The sequence below is a fragment of the Herpailurus yagouaroundi genome, unplaced genomic scaffold, assembly GCF_014898765.1.
Source record: "Herpailurus yagouaroundi ecotype Mexico unplaced genomic scaffold, PumYag 139, whole genome shotgun sequence".
Lineage (NCBI taxonomy): Eukaryota > Metazoa > Chordata > Mammalia > Carnivora > Felidae > Herpailurus > Herpailurus yagouaroundi.
In genome coordinates, this window is record NW_024412394.1 from 80,828,953 (window position 1) to 80,851,876 (window position 22,924).

The 22,924-nt window shown below is 35.0% G+C and overlaps 1 protein-coding gene across 5 annotated transcripts in view; it reads left to right on the forward strand.

Moving 5' to 3' along the window:
* The window catches only part of NKAIN2 (sodium/potassium transporting ATPase interacting 2), a 996,706-nt gene that overhangs the window by 432,206 nt on the left and 541,576 nt on the right, over window positions 1-22,924 (forward strand). The window lies entirely within an intron of this gene.

Below are 22,924 nucleotides of genomic sequence, written 5' to 3' on the forward strand. Positions count from 1 at the left end.
CTATAATCTCATGGATTATAGTCATTATTTTAATGTCATTGAATGCTTCATGGAAAGTATTTTAATTAAGTTGAAGAAAAAGAAGATTAAAATAAGTTAAAGCATGAGTATTAGGAAAATAGTGAAGGTGGAAGCCAATGAATATAGACGTTTTTTTTGAAATTTTTATTGTGGAAAAGGAGGGTAATATAAAAACAGGAAAGTTTTAAAATACAAAAAAAGTTAAAATAAAGTTTAGAATATAGAGAAAAATCTTTAATGATTCTACTGCAATGACATCTCCCATCACTATTAAAGATCACATTTCATTGTAGATTTCTTCCATGTCTTGACTGTTGTGAATAATACTGCAGTGAACATAGGAGTGCAGATATCTCTTCAAGATCTTGATTTCACTTTCCTGGGAAATATACCCAGAAGTATTGCATATTGACTAATGGAACAGAATACAGAACCCAGAAATAAATCCATTTATTAATGTCCAACTAATCTTCCACAAGGGTGACTAGAACACACAGTGGAGAAAAGAGTCTCTTCAATAAATGGTACTGGGAAAACTGGATATCCACATGCAAAAAGAATGAAATTAGGCCTCTATCTCACACGACACGCAAACTTCAACTCAAAATGTATTAAAGACATAAATGTAAGACCTAAAACCATAAAAGTCTTAGATGAAAAAAGTAGGGAATATTTCTCGACAGTAATGATTTCTTGGATACAATAACAGCACAGACAACAAAAACAAAGGCAAGTGAGACCGAATCAAATAAAAAAGCTTCTGAATAGCAAAGAAACCACCAACAAAATGAAAAGGTAACCTACAGAATGAGAGAATGTAATTGGAAGCCATATATTTGATAAAGGGTTAGTATCCAGAATATATAATTCCTAAAACTAGATAGCAAAAAACTCTCACCCAAATATGGGGAAAATAATTGAATAGACATTTCTCCAGAGAAGATATATAAATGACCAACAGGTATATGAAAAGGTGCTCAACATTACTAAATATCAGGGAAATGCAAATCAGAAAAACAATGAGATACCATCTCATACCTGTTAGGATGGTGATTATTAAAAAAAAAAAAAAAAAAAAGATAAGCTTTGGCAAGGATGTGCTGTAACGGGAACCTTTGTATAGTGTTGGTGGGAATGTAAATCGGTACAGCCACTGTGGCAAACAATATGGAGGTTCCTAAATAAATTTTAAATATAATTGCTCAGTATTTTTTAATCCACAACTCAACCACTCTATATACATTCCTGCTGCATGTTGGCTCCATCATTTAAGTGTATTTTAATTAAAGTTCTACAATTCTTTGGTACATTAATTAGTCAGAGATAAGCTAGCACATTTTTAGTTCAGAAACATGTCTCAAGTTATTTCTCAGATGTTTGTTCTTGGTCAATCCTAGTGACATTTTCTTATGTTCTTTTTTCCATCTAAGTGTGTTTCTCTTAGCTTTTAAACCTGATAGTATTTTGAGAGACGTTTAATCTATGTGGTTTATTGCTATAGCTCTTACACATCCCATTTTATCACTTCAGTGTATTGTAAAAGTTCTTTGATTCAAAAGATACTAAGCAGCTTAGTGAGTATTTAAAGAATCTTACTCTGGGAGAAATAAAATTTGGTAACTTATGCCAATTACATAATTTTAGCATTTTGACTTAATTTAGCACAGAATTTAGAAGCCACAGGAGTAGAATATATGTATTTATGCTTTCATTAGCTTCAGATCTTGCAGTTCAGCTACTACAAGGTACTAGGCTGTTTTCATTTGTTAAGAATGAAGAAATTCTTATTATTCTCCAGCTTGAACTTGTGTTTGCTCCCAATTGGCAGATTAACCATAGTAAAAAAAAATCTTCGATGCTTTAGTAACCAATATTCTGAGAAATAAAATTAACTTCCTCTGAAATTTGAAGCTCTACCAAAGCCCATAATACAACATTTGGGTCAGGAACTGGAAGGGCATGTCTACAGCTCAGTGGTTGATACTTTCAACCCATATAGCTCTGAGTTTGAATCCAGTCTTAATTATTTACTAATTTTGTGAACATTAGCATGCTTTATATCCTTTCTGCACCTAAGTATGAAAATCTGTAAAAGGGGCATATTGAGAGTACCTATCTCATAAATGTTTTATGAGGCATATATTAAGTAATGCATGACTTAAAGGACAACCCAGAATATAGCATTTAATGAATGTTAACTTCTGATAGGATTTATATAAACTGCTTTAAAAAGTACCTGGTAGATTACATTACAAAATGAAAATTGGTAGAAATCTCAGATTGTGAAATGTCATTTCCCCCTGCACCCTGCCTTCAGCATTCCTTCTCAAACCCTTTTTTTTTTTTTTTGTATCTCAAAACTATCATTTCCTCTACGTTAGTCATAGTTTTAGTTTTTATTGCAGCTCATCGGAACTAATGAAATAGTTTTGAGTAGTTTTGAGTTTCTTAATTTTTACTGTAGTCTTCTCTCCACAGTGCCAGTAGGTTGATTATTTTAATGTGCATGCTTGATTAGACACATTCTTATTCCAAAGCCATCGATGCTTCACCACTGTCTGTTGGATATAGCACATATGTTTACATGGCAGTTAGTATCACTCAGCCTGAGTAAATCCATGTCACCTACTCGTCCCCCATCTCTCAAGGACTACTGACACTGGTTCTCCAGCCTGGTTCTCATCTGGTTCTCCACCTCTGAAACAGGATGGTTCTTCACACTTCTGAAACTATGACCAGCCTACTTCCACAACCCATAAATCCTTCATTCCCCTGTCTGTGTTTTACAACCTCATTGTCTTAATAACTTTGTGATCTGGTGTTTTGGGAGTAATCTAAACAGGTCAGCATGACCTTAACAGTTCTTCCATTAAGGGATGAATGTGAGGGGCAGTGCAGAGGATCTGGATTTAGGAGGCAGGACTTTGCATCCTGACACCACCACCCAGTAACCAATACATTTTGGGGATATTCACACCAGTTCTCTCAATTGTAAGAGTGACTCCGACTGTTTCCTCTCATTTCACAAAGTTGTTCTGGACATCAAATGCTGAATTATTTTTCTATTGCTGCTTAGCAATTATCACAAACTTAATGGCTTACAGCACCACCAATTTGTTACCTTATAGTTCTGTAGGTCAAAAATTCAGCAGGGGTCTCACTGAGCCAAAATCAAGGTATTGGCAAGGCTGCATTCCTTTCTGAACGATTAAGGGAACGGTCCATTTCTTTGCCTTTTTCAGCTTCTGAGGGCCTCTCTGAGGACATTTCACATTAGTCCCTACATTTCAGAATGAGCATGGATGGGTCATTGTATTCTTCTCATGTTTCCATCTTTCTCTGACCACAGCTGGGAGAGATTTCCCATTTTCAGGGGCTCATGGGATTAGATTGAGCCCACTCAGAATGCAGAATAATCTCCCCACCTTGAGGTCCTCACCATTAATTATATCTACAGAGCTACTTTTGCAACGTAAGGGAGTATAGTCACAGTTTCCAAAGACAGGGATGTGGATATTTTGGGAGTCATTATTCTGGCTATCATAGGTGCAAAATTATGTATCAAATGAGTAATTATTAATGACATAGTGAAGGACCAAAATGTGCTTGAAAATAACATTTGTTTATTCCCCCCAAATGTTTGTTGTTTCTTGCCTTCCCCTTTGGAGGAAAGTTCAGAATTCGGTTTGTGTTTGTATGTTTGTGTTTAGCCATTTAAAAAATAATGTTTTTTTTCTTTGAAAAGAAACCAAAAGATATTAACCTACAACAAGAAATGATAAACTAAAAAACTAATATATTTTATTTTTTGGAGTTTAATACAAATATATATATATTTAATTTTTAATGTTTATTTATTTTTGAGAGAGAGAAAGAGACAGAGTGTGAGCAGGGGAGGGGCATATAGAGGAGACACAGATTCTGAATCAGGCTCCAGGCTCTCAGCTGTCAGCATAGAGCCCAATGTGAGCCTCGAACCCATGAACTGTGAGATCATGACCTGAGCTGAAGTCAGATGCTTAACTAACTAAGCCACAGAGGTGCTCCAAAATGTTTTTAAATGAATTATAGTTGACACGATTACATCAATTTCAGGTATGCAGCATAGTGATTGGGCAACTCTATACATTATGCTGTGCTCACCACAACTGTAGCTGCTATCTGTCACCTTATGATGTTATTACAATACCATTGACTATATAGTCTCTATGCTGTACCTTTCATTCTCATGACTTATTCATTCCATAACTGGAAACCTGTATCTCCCACTTCCCTTCAACTTTTTGCCCATCTCCCTACCTACCTCCCCTCCAGCAACCACCTGTGTGTTCTCGGTATTTATGGGTCTGTTTCTGTTTGTTTTTGTTAAACTATTTTAATTCATTTCTACAACTTCTATTCAACTCACACACTAGAGAGTTTAATTCTAGTAATATAAAATAATTTGAGCAAGTGCTCTGATCAGATGGTATTGATAGATCATGGGAAAACATTTGGGGTTGTAGTCATGTAGAAGGAGGATTTTCTTGGAGACACACAAGAACAAGTGGAGGATGGCTACTCTTTGTCTAGAAGCAGCAAGAGTGGGCTGTTTCTCCTATGTTTAACAAGATTGCCTAGGGGTAGAATCTACAATGCACACTTGTGTGAAGCACCTACTGTTCCTTTTCCCTTTGTGGATTAAATTATATATTAAGGGTAACTATCATAAATAGGCTTTATATACACAAGAGTCCAGATTTTATGACATCAGTATTCTTTTGGTATAATTCAATAATCCTGAATTAAGGATTAAATATACCATTAATTTTATTGAATTAAGTAGAGAGGTTCTACTACAGTAAATGAAAGAAGTATAAGGTGTTGTAACTGAAATAATAAATGCACAGTACTTTTTAATAAAAATGAACTCATTTTCTGATACCACTCTTTCTAAAATTGGAGCCTTTGCCTCATTATAATGATGCAGAATTTCCTGTGAACTTATGTTAGAGAGAAAAAAGAAGAAGAAGGAGGAAGAAGAGGAGGAGGAGGAGGAGGAGGAGGAGGAGGAGGAGGAGGAGGAGGATAAATGAGCTCCGTAATACATTTTAGTTCATTGGCCATCATGTTCACAAAATGCTAATAAGATTTTTTTTCTTACAATTTCCATACTCAAATTATACATTAGGCTTCAAGTACCATTTTGTCTTCTTTTGGCCTCAGTTTCTTCATCTTGAAAATGGAGTGATCAGAAAAATGGTTTTTGAATCGCCTTTTGCTTAGCTGTGATATCCTGGCTGTGGAGCAGAGTACCAGAGTACTGCTCACTTAGAGCGGTCTGCGTACAAGAAAGTCTTCTACTGTTAAATGGTTAATTAGTACACCTGTGGGGTTTTAAAGATGAATCTTGATTTTCCCCTTTCATCTCATAAGTACTTTGCTCATATAGTTATAGTTCAAAAGTGAGGTAAGTGATTATGCTTATTACTTATTAAACCCTGAGGATTTTTTTAAAGCTTCTTTTAAGGCTTGTCTTTATTCTTCAAACACCATCACAAATTCTTTCGTCTCTGTTGCACATTTATCATTAACCAAATATAAACTGCTTTATGTTTAGCTATAATTTGATACATGTAAATGTAATTTTCCCATAGTAGATTGAGGAGTAATACTATATTTAGACATCCTAGTGCAATGCCACTGAGCATCTAATAAGCACATCCAAAATCCTGATTAACAATGCATTGTTTGGCTGTGCATGGCATATTTCTTGTCATATGGGTTTGTGACCTAAATTCTAGAGGGAAGTTAAGAACTGAATCTGTTTACAGACATCTATCTGCTAACACTGGCCAAGAAAAGGGGAAAAAAATCATAGGAAACTTCTTATGCTGAACATTATGTAACCTCAGAGCATAACTGTCCCTACAGAGCATCATATTCTATATGCAGATGTTGGAAAATAAAGTGAGAATAGCAGGCAAATAGCTTTGAGGAAAAGAGGAGGTACGAACTCAGGTTCTAAATTTCAGTGAATAATGAAAAGGTGACTGGTATAATTTGAAGGCAAGGTGTTGTGAAGTAGAGGAGAAGGGCAGAGCCCATTGATACATAATTAGTCACAGTTTTTGAACCTCCACTATGTGGCTGTAACACCTCTACAATCAGATTAGTCTAATCTGAGAAAAGTATGTTTCAAACACAAAATGATAGTATCAGGTGTAAGGTTTGCCTGACATGAAAGTACCTGTTTTCTCCTCTTTCAAAGTAAATGGGCTGTGCAAAACATATGTCATTATAAGCAATCAAAGGATGTTCTTCATATTCAGGATAGAAGAGACTGCTGGTGGCAAAAGACTCTTCTTAGCGAGAGTTGTGGGGATTTGGTCATATGAATCCTATCTCATTGGATCATTAAAACAAATGTTTTATGCATGTAAGTTCACGTCCCAGGTTCTCTCACTTCCATTTCACTAGCATGATGGATTAGGCATCCTGAGTAACTTCTTTTTCGTTTAATGTTTGTTTATTTTTGAGAGAGAGAGAAACTAAGCATGATCAGGGGAGGGGCAGAGAGACAGAGGGAGCCACAGAATCCGAAGCTGGCTCTAGGCTCTGACATGTCAACATAGAGCCCAATGTGGGGCTCAAACCTGTAAACCACAAGATCATGACCTGAGCCGAAGTCCTACACTTAACTGACTGAGCCACGCAGGTGCCCTGAACAACTCTTGTTGAAACAATAAAATACCAGATAAAAGTAGTCAGAAAAATCTGTTCAAATTCACTGCTGGGACCGCACATGCGCGCGTGCGCACACACACACACACACACACACACTGAATAAAAATGGAACTTAGAACCATGAGATTTGAGTAAGCACCAATATTGCTTTCATCATGACAGTGTATGCTGGAATCAGTCTTATGACCTGGAGTTTCTACTTTAAAGTCTGCCTGATGCACGGTAGGGGTTAAAACCTAGAGGTGACCAAATGTAGAGGATCTAATATGAAATCTCAACAAAAAAGTGAAAACCCAAAAGACTGCCTTCTTGTATAGAGTGAATGAGGACAAAACCCTGTCACATAGAAGGAGATAGAAAAGAAACTTTCCTCTTCTTGGCCTTGGTGTGAGATAGAAAAAACAGATACCCTTTGATATCAAAACTGTAAACTTTATGTGGCTGAGAATTCAGTCACATAGAGTTATATGCCAATTTTTAATGCAAATAACATTTTAATCTATTTGAAGGGAGAACGTGAATTTTAGGAGAGAATTTAATGTAAAGTTTCTGTGGTTTGTTATTCTCCCAGCAACAAGAATGAAATATACAATCCTTTTGTAAGGATTAGGCTCTACCCAGGTTTCAGAGACTCCCCATCGATTCAGTTAAAGGAATAAAAGAAGTTTACAGAAAATACCAAGTAAATAAGAGCAAAAGACAGAATGTGCAGAAATGACACACAAGAGAAGCAGACCTCTAGAGACTTAAGATGATTGGCAATAACAAAATACAAAATGCATTTAGTTTGTTTCCTTAACAAGGGACTGGAGACTATGAATAACAACCAAGCAGACTGAGAGAAAATCAAGTAGAATAAAATTCAAATATAATTGATGTCAAAACCTTAAGAATTTATTACAGCAGGTTAGATAAAGAAAAATATTAAATAGTATTCAGGAAAACTGAGTCAAAATCATAGTGCAGAATGAAGTCCACAGATACAAAAAGATGAAAAACAAGAAAGAAAGATTAAAGATATGAAGAACCAAGTGAAAGGTTTTTATTTATGATGATTCAGAGTTTCAAAGGCACTACTAGAAAGGGGAATGATGAGGAAATACTTAACAGAATTCTTGAAAGACCCCAATCCTAAACCCCACTAATCCCAAAGAGTTCCAAGGAGAATAAATTAAAAAAAAATACTTACAACTAGACATATCATAGTAAACAATAGAATCTAGATACAAAAGGAAGAACTTATACAGAAAAAAATTATAGCATGTAAAAGTATCAGTAATTTATATCAGACTTTTCAATAGCAACAGTAAAAACAAGAAGACAGTAAATTGGTAGCTTCAGCCTACTAAGAAATAATCATGAATCTAGAATTCCATATCCAGGAAAATGGTCTTCCTAACATTATGTCAAAATGAAAATCTTTAAAACAACCAAAAAGTGAGAGAATTCATTAAAAAAATCATACTTACTAAAGGAAAGTCTGAAGAAAATCCTTCAGCTAGAAGGAATACAATCACATTTGGATGATCTGAGATTTAAGAAGATAGTCTGAGGAATATGGGTAAATATATGAAATCTAAGCAAATATTGAATGAGTAAAAACTAATCATCCTAATTCACGAAGGAGAAAAGGAGTGGAATAATGAACAAAAATGCATATGTTAGAAAGAAGAGTTAGGAGGTCTTAGTATATAATCTGAAGGAGAAGAGAGGTATTTATTACATTTAAATCATGGTAAATTATGCATTCTCAAATAGCTAAGATAATTATTAAGAGAATAGGCACAGGGATAAACTTTCTAAACAAATAGAATAAAAAACACAATGGGGAAAATTCTATTGTTTGCAAATAGGGCAATACATTTTTAATATTTGTTTACTTTTGAGAGAGAGAGAATGCAAGCTGGACAGGAGCAGAGAGTGGGGGACAGAGGATCCAAGGCAGGCTCTGGGCTGACAGCCGTGAACCTGAAGTGGGGCTTGAACTTGCAAAATGTGAGATCTTGACCTGAGCTGAAGTCGTACACTCACCTGATTCAGCTGCCCAGGTGTCCCAGGGCAATCAATTTTTTAAAAAGAAATAGAGTGGGGGAACCTGGGTGGCTCTGTCAGTTAAGCATCCGACTTCCTCTCAGGTCATGATCTCATGGTTCATGAATTTGAGCCCCAAATCGGGCCCTGTGCTGACAGCTCAGAGCCTGGAGCCTGCTTCAGATTTTGTCTCCCTCTCTCTCTGCCCCTCCCCGCTCTCAGTTTGTCTCTGTCTCTCTCAAAAATAAATAAAGATTAAAAAAATCTTTTAAAAAAGAAATAGAAAACATAAAACAAGTTTGTGGAAATAATAGCAAGTTTTTAAAACAATAATATATTGATTAAATTCTCTAGTTAATAGAAAGAATTGTTAGGTTTTTAGAAATTCAGCTATATTCTGTCTCAACTTCAAAAATGTTTAGGAGACAGATTGAAAGGACAGAAAAATATATACCATGCAAATTATTTTCAAAGAGCAGCAATATATCTGTACCCTTAGAAGAAAAAAAGATTTTTATTAAACAAGACTTACACAGAGAAGAGAACAATGTCAAAACCTAGAAGTTGTTTCAACAAAATAGTCACAACAAAAAGTTTTTCCAAATATGTAAACAAATTTTATGAAAATACTAATAGTAGAAAATTGAGCTAAAGAAATGAACAAGCATTTATAAGAGAGGAAATTAAAATTATTAATAATAACATGCATGGATATTAAAGCACTTGAGAAAAAGGGACACTGATAAACCTATGTTGAAAACCGATTGCACAACTACCAGACTGGCTGATTAAAAAAAAAAAAAAAAAAGTTCAGTGAATACTGTTGTGTTGTTGTTGTGCATTACTGGTGTATAAGTGCCAGTCAAGATGTGGAGCAGAGGGACCCATCATCTTCCTCTCATGTGGGGTTTGGACGGATAGGACCTTGTAGGAAAAAGTTTGGCATCATTTAAAAAATGTTGAAGGTTTGTATGTTCTAGCGTCTAGCAATTCCTTTCTAAATTTATAGTCATTCTTGGACTTGTAAAGAGGGCATATATAAAGATATTGGTGACAGTAATGTTGCTAATACCGTGTGTGCTCATGCATTCACACAAATACACACCAAAAAAAACTGGAAACAACCCAAAAATCCATTAACAGGAGATAGGAAAATAAATGTCATACTCATCAGTGAAAATAGATGAAAATACTGCAGCCAAATACATTATATGATCAACATCAAAAGGATAATTTTGAGCAGAAAAAGAAATAATGGAAGAATATCTAAACTATAAATCATTTTTATAATGTAGAATATAAGCTTAAACCAAAATATATTGCTTACAGTTGTACCACCTATATTTGTATAACTAAAGAAAGGCAGTGGATTCATTAACACCAATTTCATGATAATGCTACCTGAAAGATGAGATAATAAAATGTGGGGAGGGCAGGCACATAGGGGATTTCAGAATTATTGGCTATATTTTCTTTCTTAGTCTCGATACATATTTTTATTTAAAACATGTATATATATTTAATATACATAGCATATACTTCTATGTGTAATTCAAAATTAAACATGTATCATGGCTGGTGCATTACGAATTTATGATAGAATAAGATGGAAGAATATTTGATTGCTTCTCCTCACTGTGGTGTAGTGGTTAACAGAATCTCAGAGACTCTGGGTTCAATTTATACCTTTGTGGCTTTCAGCAAGTTATTTAGCTTCTCTGTGCTTCAATAATCTTTATACCTGAAATACGGATAATAATGGTACCCAATTCATGAGGTTGTTAGGAGGATTACATGAATTCATATTAGTAGAGAACACAGAACAATGCCTGACACAGAACATGAACTATGTAGAAACTGTTGTCTGTCTTCTGGCATTGATGCATTTCTCAGAACTTGTAGGATAACAAAGATAGGGGAAACCTTGACAGATATATTGATTGATTTTGCCTTGAATTTGTAGTCAATTTAAAAACAATTGGCATTTTTATAAATTGAGTTTTGCATTTCATGAATATTGTCTATCTGTATTAGATTGGTCATTTTTTTCTGTCTTATTTATGAGTTTCAGTGTCAAGGTCTTACATGTTTTTTCATTAAATTTGTTTCTAATCATTTGATAAAGTTATTGCTGTTGAGAATATATCTTCTATCAAAATGTTATTTTTAAATATTGCTGAATATAAATACCATTTGCTTTTGCATACTGCAGATTTACTAACTTCATATTCTAATTCTAGTAATTATCTGTAGATTTCTTTTTCTACATACAAAAACATGTCTTCCTCAAATAGTGATGACATTATTTCTCTCCAAATAAAGGAGTCAAAAAAATAACATGGGGAAAGAGTTATATTTTTAGAGCATTTCTTTCAGAGTAAAGATTTAATATCAGCACATCCAGAGTAGTTCGTAAATTTAGAGGCTGCTTAACTCCTCCCTAAACTGATAGTACTCCACTCCTTATGGTGGTGTGTGTGTGTGTGTGTGTGTGTGTGTGTGTGTGTGTGTGTGTGTATGTGTGTTTCAAATTATTATTGTTATTTACTCTGAAAATCAGATGTGAGATTTCCCTATTTCCCAATAGCATTTATTATAAAATTTGTATGATGAACTATGGATGCTATTTGAACAAATGCCATAGCATACCTGTTTTCTTCTAGTGTATGTTTGCTCAGTGACGCTAAAAGTCTTTTTTTTAATCATCTTTTCTTTAATATCTGTTGTTCATGGGCAGCTGTTATATTATTAAGTGTTCTACTTTCAGTTGAAGTAATTTTCCCAATCTAGAAAATTCACACTCCTGTTTTGTTATATAGTGCTAATATTGAAGGCCATCCCTATGAGACAAACATCTGCCAAATATTGTCGTTTGTTTTATAAAGAGACTGCTTTTAGGATATTGTGAATTGCTTTCTTCTCATTTTTTAAAGGCACTGAAGAGTGTAGCAGTGCTGTATATACTGATTTGAACTTTTGTCTTCTGTGGTAGGTTTTTATCTGTTTCATTGTAAAAGCCAAAATAGTGGGAGTTTTCCAAAAAGGAGAGGCTGTAATGAATATAGCTATGGCGTAACCCAAAATAATGATTTTGAATATGAAGTCCTACATGCAGGACTTGGAAGGCTTAGGACATTACTTCATCATTAAAAGGACACTAAAATTCGATGCAGTTTCCTGCTAAGCACTGCTTCTCAGTCCTTAACCTTAAATATTGATATTAGAAAGATTAAAGTAGATAGTGAAATGCTTTAACAAAAAAAAAAAAAAGCATTACAAAACAGTAGTACAACGTAACATATGCCTCATCTCTTCATGGACATCTAATTATTACTCTAACATAGTCACCTCTATTTATAGTCAGCTTTTTATTGTGCTTAATAGGCTTTCTTATTAAGTCCCTTGACTGTTTTAGTCTTCACTGAATGGAATTCTCCTAAAATTGAGGCCAGGTGATGAATTGGGCCCCTTGGCTCAAATAGTGAACTAGTGGAGTCCGGTTGTCTAAACAGCTATTCCTGTTGAATTGCATCATTGTGTTTCCCTCCAGGGTGATAATTGCTCAGACCACATTCTGACTCATTTCTTTATAATGCCTGTAACAGTGCTTTTTCAAGGGAAGGAATTGCATATTTTAGTGCTGTGATAAAATGCAAGAAGGCGTGCTGCTGTAATGTGGTTGGACCCATCTTGTGTACAGCTATGAACATTTGTATTTATGACGACCATTTCACACTTGTATATTTGGGAAATAGTGAAATGTTTATGTGCTCATATACCAGGATTTGTGAATTTTCCATCTTTTGCAAAGAATAAGGAACACTGGCCTAATTCCAAACATTTATTTGAAGTGTCAACCTGGAGGGGGAGGACACAAAGTGGTTGTATACATTCTCATTCTGGAAAGATAATATGCATGTTAATTCACGCTGATATTTTGAATGAGGCACAGCTGTTGAATAACCATGTGATCCTTGTATCTCGCAGAGGATGCTGCATTTTCATGCAGTCATGGAGCAATAGAAAGAAAGCTTCCATTTTGTATATTTGTTACAAACAAAAAATAAGAGAAAGGGTGGCTCACCTGTGAGTACTAAATGAGAGAAAGCCCATCATAATATGTGATCAGATTGTTCAGAGTTCTTTGTGCTGCTCGTTGATCCTCAAACGACATGAAGCTCTATTTGGTCAAACCATAATTGAAACCATCACCCTAGCCATAGTCAGTAATAGGATGCTTGCATTAAAGTATATTCTTCCTTGTATTTTGGTTTAGAAATTCCCAAAGTCCCTGTGCTGTTGCCCTTTATCCAAGTCATAGACATTGTGTGGTGCTGGTGTCTTCTGGGCATCATTTCCCTGCCCAGTCTGTTTCTCTTCAAAACCTCTAATAATCATAATGGAGCAACATCACCTTTTTTGGAAGCTCCTCTCCATTAAACTGTAGATATAGAATAGAAAGCTCATTTTAGATATCTAATTAAGTCACCTTTTACAAGGGTAATTACCTTGGAGTGTTGACATGCTACTCTGTTCTCAGCCCGTCTGTTGGCAAAAGGAAACTTTAATCCTTGGGCTCTGAGATCATCATTTGGGCAAAATACTTTGAAGGCAGGGAAATGTTACTGCAGAAAAAATTCAAAAGGTCTTCACCCACAGATATAGGTCACAGATTTATCTTAAGAAAACTGCATTGGTTTCTGATGAAGGGTGATTTTTCTCTCACGTATTTCTGTGAAAAATGAGATAGTGCAGAGAGCCCTTACATGCCTATGAATAATTCATACCCTTGTTAAAGTATGTGAGGCAGTCTGATCAATCTAAAACATAACCACCCACTTTTGCCATTCCAGAACCCATAGAAAGGTAACACAGGATGGAGACTGACAATCATTAATACTTTTATGTAACTTCAATGCCACTGCTAGAAAAAGAGAAAAAGAAAAAAAACACACAATAATAAATCTAACAGTCTCATACCACAAATATTTTTCCCAGATAGCTTAGCATGACTATTAACAGTATATAGTCTTGAAATTCAGAAAATTTTGGTTTCAAATCTTTCATCTAATGTTTGATCTTGTGCAGTTTACCTAAAATATCTGTGCAACAATACCCTCTATTGGAGGATTTTTGAGGAGTGAAGTAGAGGTAAGGTGTTCCAAATTTCCTGGTACATTTTAAGCATTGATAAACATTAGCAAATAGAATTTATGTGCATATACATCAAGAGGATAGAATTCATCTTTACATTCTGTTTCCTATAATGTCTTTCCTCTGGAGAGAAACACTGTCTAAATTAGCATCATTCTTGATAAAAAGTTGCATGAGCAACAATGCATGGCAACATACAAAAGCAACAAATTCTTTTAGAAGTGAGAGATAAAATCTTGTGCCTGAGATTTCCAACCTTTCCTCTCAGGCAATGTCACTGAATGGATGTCTTTTCCACAGGATCAGTTTCCGCATCCCTGATCAGGTTGGTCATCCAAAAAATCCAGTCCATTGTCAAGATGGATGAAAGCACATGACCAAAGAATTTTGAGCTAATGTTTTTTTATCGCCTTCGTTAGGCTATAGTCAACTAACCAAAGGGTGAAACACTTTCTGCAAATCTCTACCCTCCAGCCTTGGTTGCTCTTGCATGCCCTTTCTGAAAATACTCATTGACAGAACCCCCTAACTGATGGAGTTAGGTTCCAGGTCTGTGGTTTAAGATTTGCTTCAGGAAGCAAGCTGTTCAAACTTCTTACAGCTCTTATGGGCTCATTGTATGGGATTCATCCTGCACATCACCTAGAACTAATTTATTCAGCAAGTATTTTCAGTACAGCAAATTTTCTCTTGGAGCATACCATATTTAATTGGAGTCTTCATTATTATTAAATTAGAAAGTATTAGTGTAAATGAAAATGCTTTAATATTCCTGAACCAATTATGGAATTCCACTTGAAATAAACATGACAAAATGTGATTTACATAAGACCTAGAAAGTTCTACTCTTAATTCCCAGATATGAGAGAAAATAACCATTTGACATAGTGTATGCTTTATAACCTAGAAAGTGCTTCAGATTACTTAGGTGCCGGCTCTTCTATATGTGCTTGACATAAGTTATTTCATTTAATCAAATGGGTCAAAGGTGGGTTTGAAATCCAGGCAACATGTCTACAGAGTCTGATCTTATACAATTCTGTACATTTGTATATTTGCCTTATTTAGTTATTTCAGTAAGCTCCATTTCAAAAGGAAATGAAGGGTCCAAACTTACATCAAGGAGGAGATCTTTATTCATTCATTCTTTCATTGTTTTCATGTGAGCATTAGATCAATGTAAACAATAATCCAATGATTAAAGTTATGATTTTGTAAAAGGGTTTATTAGGTTCATGTTTCAGTACTTTCAGGGAACCATGGGAAACAAAATAATAACTTGAAACTGTGTAGTATATAAAATTGTCAAGACTTGAAATTGTATGATGCAGAGATTAAGAACATTGGAGCCAGTCAGATCAGGCACCAATTTTCTCAACTGTAAACTAGGGAACGTAATAATTCCTCCTATATAGAATTGCTTCAGAGGAAATATAATACTATACACGTAGCAGATATGAATCTCAGGTGGTCAAGGGATACATTCTTCACTTTCTACAAAAACAAGAAAAAATCAAAACCTGATTCTGTTTTGAATTTTCATTCTTCTTTACTGTTGGAAAATTTAACGTTAGTCATTTGGGGACTTCTCCCCTCCACGCATTCACTTCAAGTTAGAGTAAGTTAGGTAAGTACGAAGGCATTGTGAGAGCAAAGAATGTTCCCCTGATGGTATTTATCATATGATTAAGATAATTGAATAATTTACATTTTCTTCGTCTTCCATAAAAGTTTTTGCAAGCCCAGATTAAAGCCCACCCACATCTGAGATGGGGTGTTCTCTCTGTATGCCTCTGTCTTCTTCCTTTTCATGATTTCTTAAGGTTACACACAAAAATAAAGTTTTGTGGGTCCATTCAAATGCCAAAAGATGCTGCCTCCTAGCAAAATATAAGATAGGTGAGATTAATGATTCATTTTCTTTATTGATTCTCCTTGGTAATGATTTTGTTGAAGATAGTGAACCAAGTGATTAGTAATTATTACACAGCTAGTTAGAGTTAGAACAGCATCTATAAATCATTATAGGAGCAAGTGCCCTTTCTAATTTGTAACACGTGTTACTTTTAAAAATATTTAATTATCATTATTGGGATTCATTCAGTCAATTCAGCATATATATTGAGCACCTGCAATATGTCAAGCTCTGGTTCAAACACTGAGTATATGTTAGTAAAACAAAGAGAAAAATCTCAGCCCTCATGGAGCTCACATTCTAGTTCAGGGAAATAGGAAATAGGGTAAAATGTTAACATACATATTATGTTAAAAAGTGGTGGGTGCCAAGAAGAAATAATAAAACTGATGGGAAGTTTAGAACATGAGGTGGGGTGAGATTGTAGATTTGGATAAAGTGACTAGAAAGATCTCAATGAGGAGATGAATTTTGCTTAAGTAATTGAAGGAAATAAGGAATTGAGCCACACAAGTATCTGGGAAAAGAGTTTTCTAGGCAGAGAAGACAGAACATGCAAAAGCCATGAGGTAGGAGAATGCCTGCCATGTTCAAGAATCAGCAAGGACCCCAGTGTACCTTTAGTGGAATGAGTTCAGGGAGAGGTATAGGGGATGAGGTCAAAGAGGTGAAAAGCAGGTGGTGAGGCAGATAGTGGAGGGACTCAAGGTGTTTACAGGTCTTAGCTTTTATTCTGAGATGGAAAGCAGCTGGAGAATTTTGAGCAGAGGGTTGACATGATCTGAATATATTTTAAGAGGATCACTCTAGCTTTTGTCTTGAAAATAGACTGCAAGGGAACAAGGGCCTGTAGAAGTTCTCTAATTTATGAGCTTTTATAGAGAGAATGTTAATGTAGTCAAGACCCATTGAATTCTAATTCCATAAATCCTCCTTTTATTTTACTGCATCTGAGAATTTTGCAAAGTGAAATTCTAACTTTTATATTTATAATTATGTCCAATCATCACTCAGTAATTGTGGTGAGGGTATTATGTGTGAGATGTAATTCTTAGCACAGACAGTAATACTTAGATAAGACAGACAGGATGCACCTGAAGAAATTCATGTTTCAGAAACGATGATAGAACATGTCAGTGTGTAGTCTTCTAGAACATTGACAAATGGAAAATATAAAAGATTGGCTAAAGTACTGTAGCTGTTCAGGTTTCTGTCAAAAACTCTCAAGCCAAAAATATAATTTACAAATATTTAATATATGAGAAGTAACCAAATAAATCTGTAGCCTAATGTGGTCTTGTTTTATTTCTCCTCCTCCTTCTTCTTTTCTCCTCCTCCTCCTCTTCATTCTCTATCTTTCTGTTTTATAGTGAAAGAAAATTGTGCATATTGACATTTACTGTTCATGGCATTAATTGATGAGTTTGCTAAGTCACTAAGTTTGCAGAAGACTAGCCATTTTCCATTTTGGATTATCAGGGAATGAACACTTCAGCAGCATAACTAGCAGACTAGTTACCACTGTTTTAATCTTTGGATCTTTCAAGACCATGATGGAACTACCTTAGTAACAAGCTTGCTGACTGTCATAATTATCAAGATGTGGGGGGACTTCAGCTGCTGAATAGAAAGCATTCCATTTAATCAGTAATTGAAGTTTCAATAGCAATTTGGGGAGAGACAGCTTTAATATCCATGTTCTCTTCTTCCCTCCTCAGTCTGGGTTAAGTGCCCCTCTTCTGTGCTCACCTAACACTACATACATAACTGTGTTAGTGGAATGTATCAAAATTAACTGGGAGTATGCCACTCTGCCACCCAATTTTAGGGGCAGGGCCATGGGTAGTTCACACCTGTTCACACCCACCACAGTATCTGACAGACGGTAGTGTTCCATAAATGTTGATTGGATTGAACTGTTGAACTGACTGCTGATGTGCTACTTAAATGATTTGAATACGGAGAACAAATAGATATTGAATAAATGCTTTCAAGGGCTAAATACTTGCCAGATGTCAGGCACTTATCACCTAAGGCTACATCAAACTCCATTCTCATTCTGTAAGAGCTCACAGTCCAGTGAGGCAAAGAGACCTGAAAACTCATAATTGCAACACAGTGGGATGCGACTTCAATAAGTTTAATACAAGAGGATAGGCAGCTCAGAGGAGGTCTACTCAGATCTCTTGAAACTGTAATAGGATTCTTTGGGAAAATTTGATTAAGATCTTGAAAAGTGGATGTTGTTTTCTGGCAGAGTAGAAAGTTTGTTTCAGGAAATGTATACCAGATATAGAAAGCTGTAGAGGTATGAGAGAAAGTGTGTTGCCAATATTTAAGGTAAAAGTTTGGGCTGTATTTGCAGTCTTAGTGAGTGAGTGGATGAGAACTTCATCCAGAGGCTAAAGGGTATTATGAGATATGAAAATGAATTTTAATGCATGGATTTAGTGAAATGGATTTTAAGTTATAAAGAAATAATATGTTAGGATTGTATTTTAGAAAGGTCAATTTGGTGGCTTATGGAGGATGGATTAGAAAAAGAAAAGACCAAAGACTGGGAGACCAGTTAAGTTAATAACAAACTAGGTAGAGATATCAGTGTAATGTTGTGGCTGGAAATGTGGACTCTGGATCCAGATTGTCTGGATTTGACTTCTAGTCTGCCTGACCTTGTGCAAGTTACTTAACTCCTCAGTGATTCAGTTTCCTTATCTATAAAATGGGCATAATAAGGAAACCTACACACAGGGGAGTTATAAGTATTGCATTAATGCATATAAAGTACCTGACACATAATAACCACTTAATAAATGTTGCTTATTATAATTAATATTCTATTCAAATATCATACAAACCCCAGAGGGAGATGCAGTGTTTATACTCATTTTATAGATATGAATACTAAGGCTTCTAGGATTTGAGTAACTAAGATGGCTAATCACTGCATTTCATATATTTGCATATTAAATACACATAGAGCAGGTCATAAACTAATGAGTGCAAAAGGATTTGCAATTAATATCTATTAATGGAGTTTTAATTTGCTAGAGTTATTAAAATAATGAATTATAGAGCTCCCATTCTGTTTTGTTTTGCTATGAGTTCAGAAGTTTAGGAGGGAACTGAAACAATCAATGGGATGTATAGAAACTAACACTTTGCACTGTAAAGCTGGAAAAAAGACTATAAATGACAGCACTTATTCATTGGCCTTGCTCTGCAGAGACAACACTCATCTGCTTGTATTCCACATGTCGATTAAAGAGGTACTCTGTAGACTTTTAGTTTCACAGTATGGTCATGTTCGTACATTTTGCAAAGTCGCATGTCTTGTCAAGAAGAAGATAAAGGGCATCATGTGGTTAATTCCTAGCTTTCTATCCAACCAGTAGCCCAGATAAGGTCAACATTATAACTGGTTTATAAATCATATCATCTATCCTGCAATGTCTGTTTGTTTTTTTCATTTGTTTATAATAATAGGTGACACCACCATCTGGCAGCTTAACAAATGTTGTATGTTGCCCATGGTTCTTTATGACCTGTAGCACTTTGACATACCCCTCCTCCAATGTGCACACTATTACTTGGTCAATAACAATATTCAGATTTGATAAGCATCTATGCTTTATCAAGTGGTTCATGGTGGGTGAAGTTTATCATTTGTGATGTTCATGCAATGGGAAATGGCACTTTGCTGCACTATCAGATGCATTTTCAGGAATGTTAGGAAGAAGCTGATAAAAATCTGTCTTCTTTGTAAAGGGTGAAAGAAATGGATCACCCCATGGATAAGACCTAACTACCGCTTAATATGTCTCCTAGTCTTTGAAGTTGTGAGTTTAATGTATTGTATTTCCTCATCTCATAGTAGTTTGAGACATCACAGCTTCACAGAGTAAAAGTTTCTTTTAATTTTCAGAATATCAACTTACATGTATAGCAGGGGAAGTGGAATGAGAAGTTGTTCAACATTGGAAATGTATATTAAAATTACAATTCAACTTTAATTTGATAACACCTTGCCTAAACTATCCTTTCAGGTCATAAATTACAGAGCTTCTAGTATGCAAATGCCTCACCTCAGCAGTTACTTCTGTATTCACCATTACTTTTTCCTCTGTCAGGCCCAGTCTGGGAGATCTCTTATTCAAACAAACTCTAAAACATTATCTGGACCATGTGTCCAGCCATAAACCACAGTTGGAAAATATGCATGAAAAATTTTATGTTGATTAAAGATTGTTAACTTTTTTTTCCCTTCTACATTTCCAAATCCTTGTTTGATTTGTGATGGCAATCTTAAGTTACTTATCTAATTAAAATCAAGACTAATATAGAAAAAATCTATAGTTATTCCAACCAGCCATTAACTTCTGATGAAATTACTCTATAAAATAGATATAAAACCTCCCAGTATCACTTAATCTCCATTGTATTGTGGAATATGAAAACTGACATTTCTCAGGAACTTTTGAACAAATTGAACCCCTAATGAGAATGAATACTGAAACAGTAGGTTGGAATGCCTTACTGTTTTTGTACTTTTTTGGATTCTTTTTTATTTTTTCTTTTTAATTTTTCCCTGGCTTTCTTTAGGTGTGAATGACAAATGAGAAATTGTACATATTTAATATAACAGCGTGGTATTTTGATATAAGTATACTTTGTATAATGATTACCACAGTCAAGCTAATTAAATGATCAATCAATTCCCTCACAAGCTGCCATTTCACCTCATAGAGTTACCATTTGGTAAATTCTTGAATAGGTCCAGCTTAAATTATAGTTTTCAATTTTCAGTTGCTATCTTAAATATGTATATCTTCTATAGTGTTGGTTAATATTTAATATCAATAGTACTTAGAATTTTGTATGCCAGCTAATATTTAGCTGTTCTCCCTGTCCTCTTCCTTCTCCTCCTTCTTCTCCTACCTCTTCTTCTTCTTCTCTTACTCCTTCTCCTCCTTCTCCTTCTTCTCCTTCTCCTTCTCCTTCTCCTTCTCCTTCTCCTTCTCCTTCTCCTTCTCCTTCTATCTTCTTCTCCATCTCCTTCTTCTCCTTCTCTTCTTTTTTTGGAAGCTTATACCTCCAACTCTTCTTCACCCATTTTGCCCAACACCCACCCTCCACCCCTCTGGGAACCATCAGTTTGTTCCCTGTGTTTATTTGTCTGTTTCTGCTTTTTGTTAATTTGTTTGTTTTTTTAGATTCCATATGTAAGTGAAATCATATGGTATTTTGTTCTTTTTAAATAACCTCACTCAAATATGATAAAATTAATAGAAATATATCCTACAAACTTTAAATCATGTCTGTGTTTTTGGTTCATGTTTGTGAATTATCAAGAAAAAATTCTGATCTGTGAATATTTCCAAAAATAGAAACAACCCTTGGAATATTTTGTAGTTTAAAATTATTATAGTTTTACATATTAGAACAGAAATATATTATTTTCTTATAGTTTATTTCTAGTACTGTTGTATGGCAAGTTAGTTAAAATGAATTTAATGCAGGCCTTTCTACCAAATGTCATTATTGTAAAATGCATCCAATTTTAAAGTACAATTCAGACTTAGAACTTTCAGAATGGATACATTGAAAAAGTCTAAAATTGTCAACTTATTTTGAAATAAGATAGTAGAAGGGTGTTCAGGCAATTTTATTTGCCTTTTATCAAAAGAGTCATGATTATTTTCTTCCAGAAAAACCATCAGTGCAAGTAATTAGTAGATTCTGTTTTACTGACTAGGCTCATTTCTAATTCCCACCATGATGTGGCTTGATTCTGTATGCATTTGCAGGACTATAATTACATATGAGTGTTTAGACTTCGCCAGACCAGCAAGGTGATCAACTCCCTTAGAACAACAGGGAATGGGAAAGTGGCAGGAAAATGCAACACCATGGTGACGTCATGCCTGTAAAAGCTATGTGACCAGTGGTGGACTTGGCAGAGCTCAGCTGGGGTCCAGTGACTGGGGTCTGAGACTGACATTGCTTCCTTCAAAGTGAAATATGAAATGTGATTGTCAGTGAAGCAAATAAAGCCAATTGGAGGGAATTAAAGAAAACAAACGTAATAATCAACAGCAATGACAAACACTGAGATCAAAAAGGCAAAGCAGGAAAAAACATTTTGAGATTCGGCTGTAATTTTTATTTTGTGAACTTAATATGTGAAGCAAAACATATTCTACATAATTTAATTTAATATTTTTTAAAATCAAAGTCATAACCTATGGCCCATAGCTCAGAATGATATCTTATATAAAGAAAGTTTAGGGGCACCTGGATGGCTCATTCAGTTGAACATCCAACTTCGGCTCAGGTCATGATCTCACAGCTTGTGAGTTCGAGCCCCGCATGGGGCTCTGTGCTGATGGCTCTGAGCCTGGAGCCTGCTTTGGATTCTGTGCCTCCCCTTCTCTCTGCCCCTAACCCATTGGCATGCTGTCTCTGTCTCTCTCAAAAATAAATAAACATTATTTAAAAAAAAAAAGTTTAAAGATTTTTAATGACAAGTAATTCCTTATAAATTTTCTGTAACATTTTTTATGATCTCTCTGTTAGGTAAAACTCTATGTAAATGGCTGAGATGTAGCTGGCCATGGTATATGAAATATTCTATATATCTACATCACTATGTATATATTACACACACTAAACACACACATGCACACACATTTCTTGGTTTTAATTACCATATCTTTAAAACACAAGAGAAAGGGCAACTTAATCATCTTCAAACCTTTCTTTCTCTTCTCTTTTTAGCATACTTGAAGAATTAAGAAATTTCAACCTAGTCATAGGGGAATTACATAGATAGCCTGGCCATTTCAGCATTCTCTGAAACTTCTTGCTCTAGGAAAAGGAAATGTTAAATCTCAGGAAGCTTTGCCAATAAACTAGTTTTTATGATATGTTTGGAAAAGGTCAGAATTACTGTCAGAACTTTGAAGAAGAATATAGCTCTAGAACCTGATAGTTACTCCTGCTGTGATTGTCAAGCACACAGCAAATGAATGGAAACTCCTGGTTAATTTTTTATGGAACCAAGAAAAAAAAATCAGT